The sequence below is a fragment of the Grammomys surdaster genome, unplaced genomic scaffold (assembly GCF_004785775.1).
Source record: "Grammomys surdaster isolate TR1022 unplaced genomic scaffold, NIH_TR_1.0 123818, whole genome shotgun sequence".
Lineage (NCBI taxonomy): Eukaryota > Metazoa > Chordata > Mammalia > Rodentia > Muridae > Grammomys > Grammomys surdaster.
Genome location: NW_021618973.1, coordinates 85,667 through 98,075, shown reverse-complemented (window position 1 = coordinate 98,075; position 12,409 = coordinate 85,667). Strand labels below are relative to the sequence as shown.

Below are 12,409 nucleotides of genomic sequence, written 5' to 3'. Positions count from 1 at the left end.
TCCAAATTGTGTATGCTCATAATTCTTTGCTGAATTTAGACTTTATGAATTATAGCTTTCTGACATGAGATATCTATAGACTTTTTACCCTCTAATTTTGCATATATCATTGCTACAATAACAACACAAAACCCAGTCTCATAAGATTACTTATGAGATATTTCTTTGTGTTGGTGAATGTTATGATACCTTATTGCTCTTTGAGATTGTATTCTCATTTTTGTATGGTCAAAACTGGATTTTCATTACTCTGGTGTATATTTTATTCTCAACAAGTTTTAATTATCAGGGGGAGCATGGAGGATAAGGAACATAGGACTAATGTGTTGGTTATGTGAGAGATCACCTCAACAACGAATCAGCATCTTAAACACTTTATCACTCAGAGATAGCAGAGTCATTTTGGCAGCAAACTTGATATAGTAAGGGGGTAAGGGGATAAAAGATTATCAGAAGGACATGACCCTGGAAGTGTATATACTCTCCTGATAATAAGTGGGAGTTTGTGTGTTTGTGCACATGTGTGTGTAAGGAAATTTGGGAGATATTGGGAGAAGGGGATGTGGAAAACAATGGATAGAGAAAGAAAAAAACGGATGGAAGGAATGGGATGGTATGATCACTACGTTTTTCTTAACCTAATACAGCCTAGACTTAATGGAGTAGAGAGTCACTCAATTAACTGATTTTCTATATCACATTATCTTGTAGTTTTGCCTAGGAGCCATCTATTTGATTTGTGATTGATGTTGGACGTCCATTCCAATAAGTCTTCTCCGTTGGAGAAGTTGTCATGGGTTTTATTAAAAGCAAGGGGAATATGATATGGTCTTTGATTTATTTCTTCTGTACATGTACCTGCCTTGAGTTCAAATTTTGATTTTCCTTAATGATGATTTATATTATATATATATATATATATATATATATATATATATATATATATATATGTATATATATTCCTCAAGTTTCTGTTCATCTAAATATTACAGTGATAATAATAATACAATTTACTGCATAGTGAACATAAAACAGAGAATATACACAATAGATTGTCACAAAACCAATTGTTGATGTTGATTGTCTCTACCTTTGGGCATAGCCTTATATGAAGAATGAAGGCTTCAGGAGATCACCTTGTAACTATGAAGGTGATGTTGGATATATATTTATCTCATGGAAGGTTGTAACTAGACAAATAACTCATACATTGTTTTTCATCATTTCTGAAGTGTCTAATCATGAAGTAGCAGTTGAAAACACTGACTAGTTATTCAGATGTTTTTGGGGTACTTGTAGTAGGCAGAAAATTGTAAAGGTTGAGTGTACTGTTTTTAATAATGATTAAACCCATATCTAAATGTACACCAACACTATATAAAATATCCAGAGATCATCATGATATTTTCATACTTACTATTTATAATTGTCTTAGAAAATCAAACATCAGATAGTAAATACATCAATTTTATTTATTTAATAAAATGTGATCCTGTGGCAGAAATCAAGAACATTACCATGTTTGCTTGCAGCATTTCAAGCTGTGGATAGCTTTTGAGAAGACTTATTCCACAAAAAAAATAATAATAATTTTGGGTATCTTTTTGTTACTCAGTGATTATTTAGTTGGGAAGATTTTGATGGGTGGGGACCAATACCTCCAGTCTGAGTTTCAGACTGCTGCATATAATCCTGCACTGCTGCCAGCCACCCTACCAGCACTCTGGACATGACCATCATGCTTACAGCATGCATGCAGTGTTGTGGCCCCACAATCTTCTGCCCTGAGCAGGGCAATCAGCAGCAGTGGTGGCTCAATGACAAGGGACAGGCCTGTCATCTTAACAGCAGTCTGGCATAGCAGGAAGTAATGGAGAAAGCCAGGCTTAGTGTTGGCCCAAGCTTACTAGTAGCTTGGGGATTTCCCCTACTCATCAAGAACATGCTCCTTTGTCTGTCACTTAAGTACTTCCATATCTGTCTCTTCCACTGCGTTTCTAGTATATCTTCTCTCTGTGTCGAGAGCAGCTATATTACATCTTCTTCTTCTTTTTTTTTTTTTTTTACCACCTCTGGGTATCACTTTTTAAAAGTATCTTCCCATAAGTTCTGCCCTTTTTTTGTTATTCCACAGATGCCGGTACTGTCTACTCGACAGGTTCATCCTTTACTGTCATATCTCCCGATAAAGCATCTGTGGGTCTGTTAGGCACTTCAGAGTGACACTGTGACCCTACGAGTGTTCGAAGTCACCACCATCTTTCAAGCATTCACATTTTAATGAATATATTACATTTTTATTATAAACAATCAGAAAATGCTTTTATAAATATTGATGTATTTGAACACAGTTATATAATTTGGTAAGCAATAAAAGTTGTTGGTTGAAATAATTGATCACCAATTAAGAGAACGTTTTATCTTAAAAGGATATTTATGCCTCATCGTTGTACTCTTTTCTTGTATTCTCTTTTACCTGGACCTTTTGATAAATTTTGTATAGTTTATTTCAAGTCCTATAATTTGTTTTGTTCATTCTTTCCTCAAAGACCTTATAGAAGACTGTTATTATTTTCATTTAAAAAAGCCTTCTACTCAACAATAAGTTTTCCTCAAAATCACCACAAAAGACTCTATGGAGACACTGTCATATGACTTTTGAGGTAGACATCCTTTATTGGCCTCATTTTAGACTTCTGAACAGAGAAATGAGTGGTGCTTGAGTTAACTTTTTGAGATCCAGTATTATTATTGTTACATATTTCCATCCTTTAAAACCTGAAGCAGAGGAGGTCATGAGTTTGAATGTCTTTGGGGTACCTTAAGAATAGTTTGATGGAGCACAGGAAGAGGTAGAAATGATATAAATACAGTATACAAAAATAAAATTTTAATAACATAATTTGATCATATCAGAAAATACTTAGTATGTTGATAAATCCAAGTTCTCTGTACATTCTACTGTGACTTTGTACTTCTACATTCTTTGCTCCATTGATCCTTTGAAAGGAATTTCACAGATTTCCTCCAATTTTTAGACAAACTTTAGAGTTCTCTTTTCTGTCTCAGGACTATAAAACTTTGGGCTGTAGAATTCACATTGCAAAAACTCTTACTATGTATTAACTGCAATATATCTTAGGCCTGCCTTTTGGAAATACTATTAATGTTGGAATATTAGTGAGTGTGTAAGATAATTTTACCTTATATGTAAGTGTTCTAGACAGAAAAGGTGCCTTGGTCTATAATTTGCATGCAGTGGAACAGAAGGACTTTTATTCTAGTCCTTTGATTCTGCATATGAATATGTAATAAATCAGCATTGTATTGTCTACAGTCACTGCATGTGGTAGACAGTCTATAAAGATTGATGCCCTTTGAGCTTCATTATAGACTCTGTCTCAAAATATTCATTGATTATTGGCTGAGGAAGATATGTAAAATATTCTCTCAACCCTGCATGCCTGTGTACACACCTCATCTCCATACAACACAAGCAAATACATTCATGTCTATCTGTACCACATGATACATAACAAGTCATTCCTAGGTTTGGGAGACAAGGACCTCTTATCTGTGCTTCAATGGCCTGACATTTTCTATAGAGTCATTGAAGTCATTTTCAATGGCTTGCTTCATTCCAGCAGAGATTTACCTTTGGTAGGATTAAAGGCATGAGACACTACAGTCTGCATAAAGTTCTCATTTTTAGCACTAAATTTAATTTCAACCATGTATACTTTAACCACTAAACAATTAGAGAATATTTTGTTTATAATTACTTTAAGTACAGAAAATGTATATTAAATTTTATATCTCGACACTTGGTGTCTAGTTGGTGGGTTAGTATTGGCTATTTCGATGGCCCCAATGAATTCAGGATGAATTTTACTATAGGATCAAAAGCAAAGTATGGAGGCTTTACAAGGGAATATTTCCAATATCTAATAGTTTTGGTGACCTTGTGAATCTTCACAATCATAAGATTCTTATAAATGAATCTGAACATTTAAAGTGCTTTTAGTTATTATCAGTAGTTTTTAAAATGTATTGGTGTTTATTTCTTTAGATTATTTGTTATGATTGATTCTGCTAATTTTTATCTATAAATAGATTTCATAGTGAAAGCATTCAAAAATAATGACTAATATTATACCAAGTTCCTGTCAGCAAACAATCTCCCTGCTATAAACATGCAGATAGATAGAAAATGTTACTTAATCATTGTTATGTCAGTAGCGAAAAGTAGTTTTCAAAGCATAGAACCTCAAGCTAATGTCTGATTTATGAATGAGATTAGCATATGGAATTAAACTGGTTTGCAATTCCAATAACAATCATGTTTACATAAATGATCAGTATTTACAAGGATCAGTGCAAGTAATACTAATTTATTTGACATTTAATTTAAGGCAATATACTGCTCATGAAAAGAAAGGACGTAAAGAGGCATTTGAAAAATTAGGCTCTTAGCACATAAACCAGTGTTTCCTAAAAAGTTAAGAAAATTAAGTTATATATTTTAAAACATGTAATTTGTTAATAATCAGATATGATAGTCATTAACTAATATTGATTCTTAAGGTTTTGTTTGAAATTTTATTATGTTTTTATATGATCTATAAGGGAGCATTTTATTTTATTTATTTTATTTTTTAATTTATTCTTTAAACATTTTTACAGTCTAGACTTTATCCCCCTCCTGGTCCACCCTATGACTGTTCCACATCTCACACCTCCTCACCCCGTCTCCAGTAGGATGCCCCCACTTGTACCCCCATGCCTCTCCCTGGGGCACCAAGTCTCTCAAGGGTTAGGTGAATCTTCTCTGAATGAGTCTAGACCTAGCAGTCCTCTGCTGTATATGTGTTGGGGGCCTCATATCAGCAGATGATAGCATTCACAAATCCTTTCAAGTGAGTTATTTGGACCTTAATGTATGAATTGAACTGCTTTCTTTGCATCATTCCTGAGGAGTTAATGTTTACTTTAATTCTGAAATATTTACATGCATACTACTTCTGTATTTGTACTTTAGAATTTAAACAGATTGAATTTAATCCATTGTTGGTCTTTTGACGTATGTCTTGTGCTTTTTTTTTACAGGCTCTTACATTGCTGCTCACTGTTGTGTGAAACTCATCTCTGAAACCATGCTTCCTCTTCACATCATGAGAAGCAATGGTGCAGATGCAAACCACAACACTCAGCTGATGGTATTGTAAAATATCTGCTTTCCAACATTCAATTTTGAGATATGAGTGCTGGTGTAAAAAAATTGATAGAAAATGTGTATTATTTTTAATAATTCAAGCTTTGCTGAAATTATGTTTAGGTCTAAATATGATTCTAGTGGTTAATATTTTTCCACACACAGGAATTATTTTCTTTGCAAAAGTTATAAATGGTTTTCTTTGCTTTAAGCATTGATTATTGAAAAAATTAAAATTCCAAGTATTTACTTTCCAAAATAAATTGCCTCAGGAAGCCTTCTATAACAATGTCCAATAGAGGTGTCATCAGTTGTCGTCATTGAATACTTTTACAATTACAAATATACTGAGGTATTTAAGACCAGCTAATGTGCTATTTCCCCTTCAGATAATATCTAGTTGAATGTTTTTCCTCTAATCATGAAGATAGCTAAGGATTCTCAAAGACTTTTGTTTTGTAGTTTAAGATGATTATGTAGATTTTATCATTCTGTGTTTTAATGTAGTTTGTTAATTGAAATATGCATATTTTAAACCTGTATATTTAGATAAAATTTCATCATCATCGTAAAAAATCTCACTATGTAGTAAGTGTTTGGGCTGCATTAGTTAACTAATTAATGTATTTTCAGATAATATTTTCAAATAATATTTGATCACATTCTTTCTCATTATCAAACTTCTCTCAGATACTCCCTACCTCCTTTCCAACACAACTTTATGCATCCCTCTTCACATACAAGGTCCCTCTTTCCTATGTCTGTCTGTGTCTCCCCCAAAACAATAATTAAAAATGAAGAAAAGAAAGAAAGGAAAAAGAAAGGAAATAAGAAAGGAAGAAAAAATAAAGAATAAACCATTTCAACATCAAAAAATGAAGCAGTAATATAAAAAAAAAGAAGCAAAAACCCACAGGAGAAAAATGAAACTAGAAGAGATCAATTTTGTTGTCCCTGTACATGAGAGCTGCTCAGAAGCGTGATTGATATAACAGTATAACTGCTGACATTTAAAAACAAAACAAATCAGAAAAACCAACAAACAAACCTGATTTGTTTTCTTCCTCACAGATATCAATTGCAAATACCTTCTTGGGTAAGGGTCCTTTGTTTTGTGTACTTTCCCTTCCCATGCTGGTATTTTTGTCTGATTTGAGATTGTTCAGACCATGCACGGGCTGCCACAGTCTCAGTGACTTCCTATGTCTGACAGTTAATTATTTCTGTCTTTGAGTTCTCTGTTTTTATCTTTTTATTTCTCTCTCTCTCTCTCTCTCTCCCTCCCTCCCTCCCTCCCTCCCTCCCTCCCTCCCTCCCTCCCTCCCTCTCTCTCTCTCTCTCTCTCTCTCTCTCTCTCTCTCTCTCTCTCTCAGAATTCTTTTCTGCACAGATCTGTGAGACTTGGTGAGCACGGTGAATGTATATCATCAGGACTCATTTCATTTCTATATTCTTTTACCAGAAATAGAAAAAAATAGTTTTTGGCCTAGGCCTATGACATATTTAGACTCAGGTTCTTGGCATTCTGAGATATGTTTTCTATATCATAAAGTTGTTCTTAAAACAAAGCAAAGCAATTGATTACTCCAATAATGTTTATGTCAGAATAGCAACAAGGTATCATTAATACTTCTCAATAGTATCTGTTACAAGGTATGTGTGAATGTGATATCGATGATTTCTTTTCTCCTCTAGTAGCATATAGCATACGTTCAGCCTTATAAAATGCAGTCAATAACCTTGAAGCTACTAATTGAGCACTAGATATATTTCACATTTTCAATAACATAAACAAGTAGTATCTTCAGTAATTAGGCTTTAAAATCGTGATGTAAAGATTTAATTATTATTTTGGAAATGGTACATGATATTTGTATAGTAGATTATAAGGCTCCTATGTCCAGTCAGTCAAAAACTCATTAGTGTGACCAGTGATTTCATTTCATATATTAAGATATATACTTGTGGGAGTAATATCTATCCAAATATGGGGTGATTTCACTCCAATTCCATACAAATATGTGCATATATGTGGATAAACTTCTATGATTTATTTGTGTTTCCTACATGAGTATTGTGTTTGCAATATTTCTACCATTCCATCCCCTACCACTGTCCATTCAGTGTCTTCTACATTATCAAAATGATTATTATATTCTATAAATTACAATTGCTTATTTCATAAAAAAATTATTTGCATAACTACTCCTTGATCTATATATTGTATTCTGAACACCATACATATGATCATGTGATATGTCCCTGGAGAAAATAATCTCCGTCTAAGCATCCAGGATTTGTGGCCTTTCAGCTAAGTGGGTGATATGAAACGTTTTCATGTTTGTGGGAATTATGACTTGTAGTGCCATTCAGTTTATCTTTTGTAGGCATGCGTGTTTTTGAGATTTAATATGTGTAGCTTTCTTAATCTACATAGAAGACACTTTCCTCACAGCAGGCATCCTTTCCTCTGGATCTTATAATCTGTTCTCCTCATTTAGGCAGTGTTTTCACAGTCTTGTAATAATTGTGTTATCATTGTTTGGGTCAGACACATCACTGTCAGTGGTTCTTTGAAGTTTATACAGCTGAGGAATTCTGTAATGGTCATTGTGTGATGCAAAATGAAGGTTTCCCTGAAGGTGATAGCTAATAGTGTTTACAGGTATAAGGACAGATATTTAAATCACACTTAGAAATCATACTGTTTCAGTAAAATTAGCAGCTGAAAGATGTGTTAAGTATCCCTGATACTACCAGCCATGTGTAGTAGGACATGTTTATTGTACTAGGCATAAAATTTCTTATTTAATATAACAAAGGGTTGCATTGCTGAACAAAGATATACCTAAAATTTCAGATGTGTCTTTGAGCACCAAGACACTAGTAACCTTCTATGGGTAAGATTTAGCAAATTATAACACTTCAAAAAGGTGATAAGGTCAGGCAGTTTACTTTGAAATATTGTAGCAATTTTAGCTGCAGTGTATACATTAACACAGCATGGTTGTGAAGAGTAAATAAAGAGCAAGCAGTCTGAATGACATAGGGACTGTTTTTAAGGGCTTCATAGTATAATAAATTCTTAAATGAAATTTACTGTAAAGTACAATAAGTAAAGTCTGAAATGAAAAATATGGGGGAGTCCTATATACTGTTCATGATGTGTGGGGAATCAAAGTGGAACTTTACAGACACTTGCCCAGATCCTAAGATCTCAGTTCAGGGTTCACAAATCAAAAGGTGAAACTGGAAGAATACAGGACATAGTCAGAATTAGAGAAGAATAATAGATGTTTACCTAAAAGGGAACATTATTGTGGTCCTTGAGCTATATTCATGAATTCTTTTTTTAAAAAATTTTTGCTTTTAAGGTAATAATATGCACAGCTAGTTAGATGGTGCAGTCAGAGACATATGTGAGAAAATAGGAGCTTCTAGGGTTTGTTTCTAGAATACACATATTGAAAAGCGGTCATACAGGTATTAGCATACACTCCCAGGGTATTGAGAAGGAGTGGTGACAGGAACATCTTAGTGTTTTACTGGTTAGTTAGGTGAAACTATTTGGCAAATTCCATTTTTTGGAAAAACACTCTCTCAAATCAGCAAATGCTAATGCACTGGATAATTAGTTGATTGATATTTAAGCATAATATTCGTGAGTAGCCATCATCTGTGATTGTATGCATAATTCTTAGACTATATCCTGTCAGTCTAAATTGCACTATGGCTAGAGGCAGTACATATGAAGCCCAACCCCCATCAGACTGGCTATTTGCATTTACTGAGCTGATGGAAGATAGTCAGATTTCCTCAGGGATGCTTGCCTTGAGAGGAAATCCAGGCAGAAGATGATCTCATATCCATGCACACACAGATGTCTTAAATTAATTCAATTGTTATTAAAGGAAGAAAGTACTTTTTCAAATACATTATTTCATATATTAATACTGAGTAAAAATGTTAAAAATATCGATTACCCCTGAGAAGTGATTGCCACTTGCCTGCAGACACATGTGCAACCACACATAAAAAACACTTAACACTGAATTGTTGAGAATATCCATTTATTTTATAATTTTTCTAAAATAAATACCTATTACATTATTTATTTATCATGATGACATTGTGAAAATACCCTAATTGGATACGTTTTAAGTAGGACTTAAAGGCAAGGTTTCCTTTTCAAATCAAAGCAGCTTTTGGTAGGACATTCTAATAGACAAAAATACATCATGTACTGTTATAATTCAAGCATATGATAATAGCAATTGGGGAAACTGACACAAGCAGATCACAAAGAGTCAGCAGAAAGCTGCACATAGCATCCTAGACTCACAATGCAGACAGAAATGGAGGTTTTCATCTAGATAGCCAGCATCCATTCCCAGGCATCCAGATACATAAGTACAACTGGCAGGTTTTGTAGATTGTTAATTAGAGCCAGTATTCAGGGTTAAATTTTATTTTTTTCCTGCTTTTCTCTTTCATTTTCTCTGCTTCTGCTGCTACACAAAGGCAGGGGGTGGGGGTGGAGAGATAAATGAATCAGCAGCTCTTGTGGAGATCTCCAAGGTTACCTCAGGCTTGCAGGCTTTTGCCTTTCATGCCTAGGTTTGAGATCTCTCTCCTGATTGGCTCTCAGTCCATTCTCTATTTGAATGTACACACTCCTCCAATCAGAGGCAACCAGAGGTAATAAAAATCTCTGCAGCCAGGGTTTTTATCAGTCAGGCTCCTGGCTAGATTCCAGGTACCAACTGGTACCTGATCTAGCCAAAGCCTGCTCATAAGCTGCAAAAGGATAGGAGGCCTGCTCCTCAACCATGCAGGAGACAGAGCCATTGAACAGCATAGGCAGAGATTTTTCTGGGATTCCCCACATTCCTGCTTTAGTCCCAGGCTCCTACTTTCTGTGTAGGAAATGTGAATCTGCTTCTGAAGCCACTGCTTTTCCTTTAATATCTGCCATCTTTGTCTCAGTCCTGTAGTCCTGCATCAAAGGCAAGGAATGTGATGCAGTTTGAAATCCATTTCTGAGAGAGACCATTTACATGCTGTTCTTTCCATCTTCTTGGGGACATGCTGCCTTTCAGGGTTTCAGAGGTTCAACTTTTTTTTCTTCTTTTGTTTATTTGTTCTTCTCACCTCCCAGCCACAGCCTTTGCTCTGTACCCCTCAACCCCATTCTGCACTGCTGGTCCATTTCCTTCAGAAAAGAGCAGGCCTCCTAATGATATCAATTGCACTTGGCATATCAAGATTGCAGTAAGATCTGAGTTTTGCAGTAAGGTTTAACTGTCATTTTGCTTTTGCAAACAAATGTTCTTATATTTTCTCTTCCCTGCCTGCCTGTACTATTCTATGAACTCCAGCAAGGTACATGAGTATTGGAAAGTCAGTCATCTCTCAGTGCTTTCAGACTACTGTTTTGTATTCTCACTGAAATAAATTTACTCACCAAATTTCCTTGTCACTATTTGACAATGAATATCCGTTGACTGGCCAGTATCTCATTAGCCTTATGTTTTCAAAAATCACTTCTGTGTAGTACATCCTGTGCGTTTATAAAATTAAATTGTTTTTTTTTTCTGTGTTACTCTTTGCAATCACAGAGCCGTTTTCAGTTGCATATATTATTTATTGTTTGAAGGACTCCTGTGTCCTATGTAATTTTATAATCTCCAAGTCTCCCTTCAGGTGGTACCTATGAGTGAGAAATTCTTTAGTGTGAGAACATATGGTGAATTGTGATGCAAGAGAGAAAACTGAAAAAAGCACAAGTAACTCAATTAACCATCAATTCTCACACTAAAGCATTTTCTACTCATGGGAGCTTTACACTGTAGAGCAGCCCAGGGAGGTTGTCGTCTGTGTAGTTTTTCTGAGGAAGTTGGGAGAGGTAGAGAGGAGAAATTGTTGACACTGTTCTAAAACTAAAGTCTCCCTATCAATAAAATAATGTTAATATCAGTCTGATTATGATACTAATAGTTTTTTTTTTTTAGAAAAACAATCTCTTAGTTAATTATAGACCAGCTTCATAGGCCACAGGAGGGGGAAAACGACTACATACAGCCTTTCAAGAAAGATAAAGAGCTGAGGAGGACCAGGATGAGTCTTGGAGGTCACATTTCCCAGGGATGTGGCCCTGAAACTGAAGCCAGTCAATCCAGTGAAACTCCATTCACAGCATAATAAATGAAGAGGTCTGTGGTAACTTGGCCTTGGGGGATAGGATCCACACCTCTGTGAAGCTACTGACATACTGCTGTGTGAAGATCAAACCAAACCTAAATTCCTGGAGCAGGAGGTTTCATCCCAGGAAGGGTCGGCTCATTGTAGATCTTCAGACAGGAGGAATGCCTATTGGGGGACCCATGGGAGGTCTCTTGCTCAGAGGTGGGCTCATCATACCTGGAGGAAGCACCCCTCGGCTAGGTGGAGGAAGACACCCATGACCAGGTAAATACTGAGTTGAGGCTCCTGCAATACTGGCTATGGCTGCAGCTGTAGCAGCTGCAACAGTGACTCTTCCTTGTGGGATCATCGCCTTCTGCGGAGACCCTCCAACACATTTAGACTATCCCAGCAAGTCCTACAGAAGGCAGGGACATGTGAACACCAGCTGGGATTCCTCTGCCAGCAGCCTGGCTGCCTAGCAGCTACAGAAAGTGACACTGGGGCACTGCCAATATTTTTAGAAGGAGGTCTTTCTACTGTCATGGAGACCAGGTTCTCCCCATGAAGCAATAGCAAAATGAGGACTCTCTTCTCTTTCTGCTTATTTGGAGCTTTTTAGCATGATCTTCCTGAACTCATCATAATTACAAAGTCCGATGAGATCCAGCCATCTTGCAGGATGCAACTCATCCTCTAGTTAATGTGCTGCATTGTCTTGCTGCTCTTGCCCACAGTCATGACGGTGGCTCAGATGGCTCAGATTCTCTCCAGATTCACTTCCATAATGGCCTGGTCGATTGACAGCCAACAGCTAGATTCCTGCTGCTAATGGAAATGCTGGCTGTCATAGTTCTAAACACAGGGTAACTAAAATATGATTTTGTTAATTGAGAATACTTTCATAAATCATGTTTCATTATACTGTCCCATGTAATACCTGAGCCTTCATAATTTTAAAGGAGCAATAAATAGTGATATAAAACATTTTATTCCACATCTACTTGTGTTTCT

General features: G+C 35.7%; 1 pseudogene; it reads right to left on the bottom strand.

Annotated features, from left to right (window-relative positions):
* Window positions 1-11,564: 11,564 nt before the first annotated feature.
* Window positions 11,565-12,136, bottom strand: LOC114636386 (annotated as a pseudogene).
* Window positions 12,137-12,409: the final 273 nt, after the last annotated feature.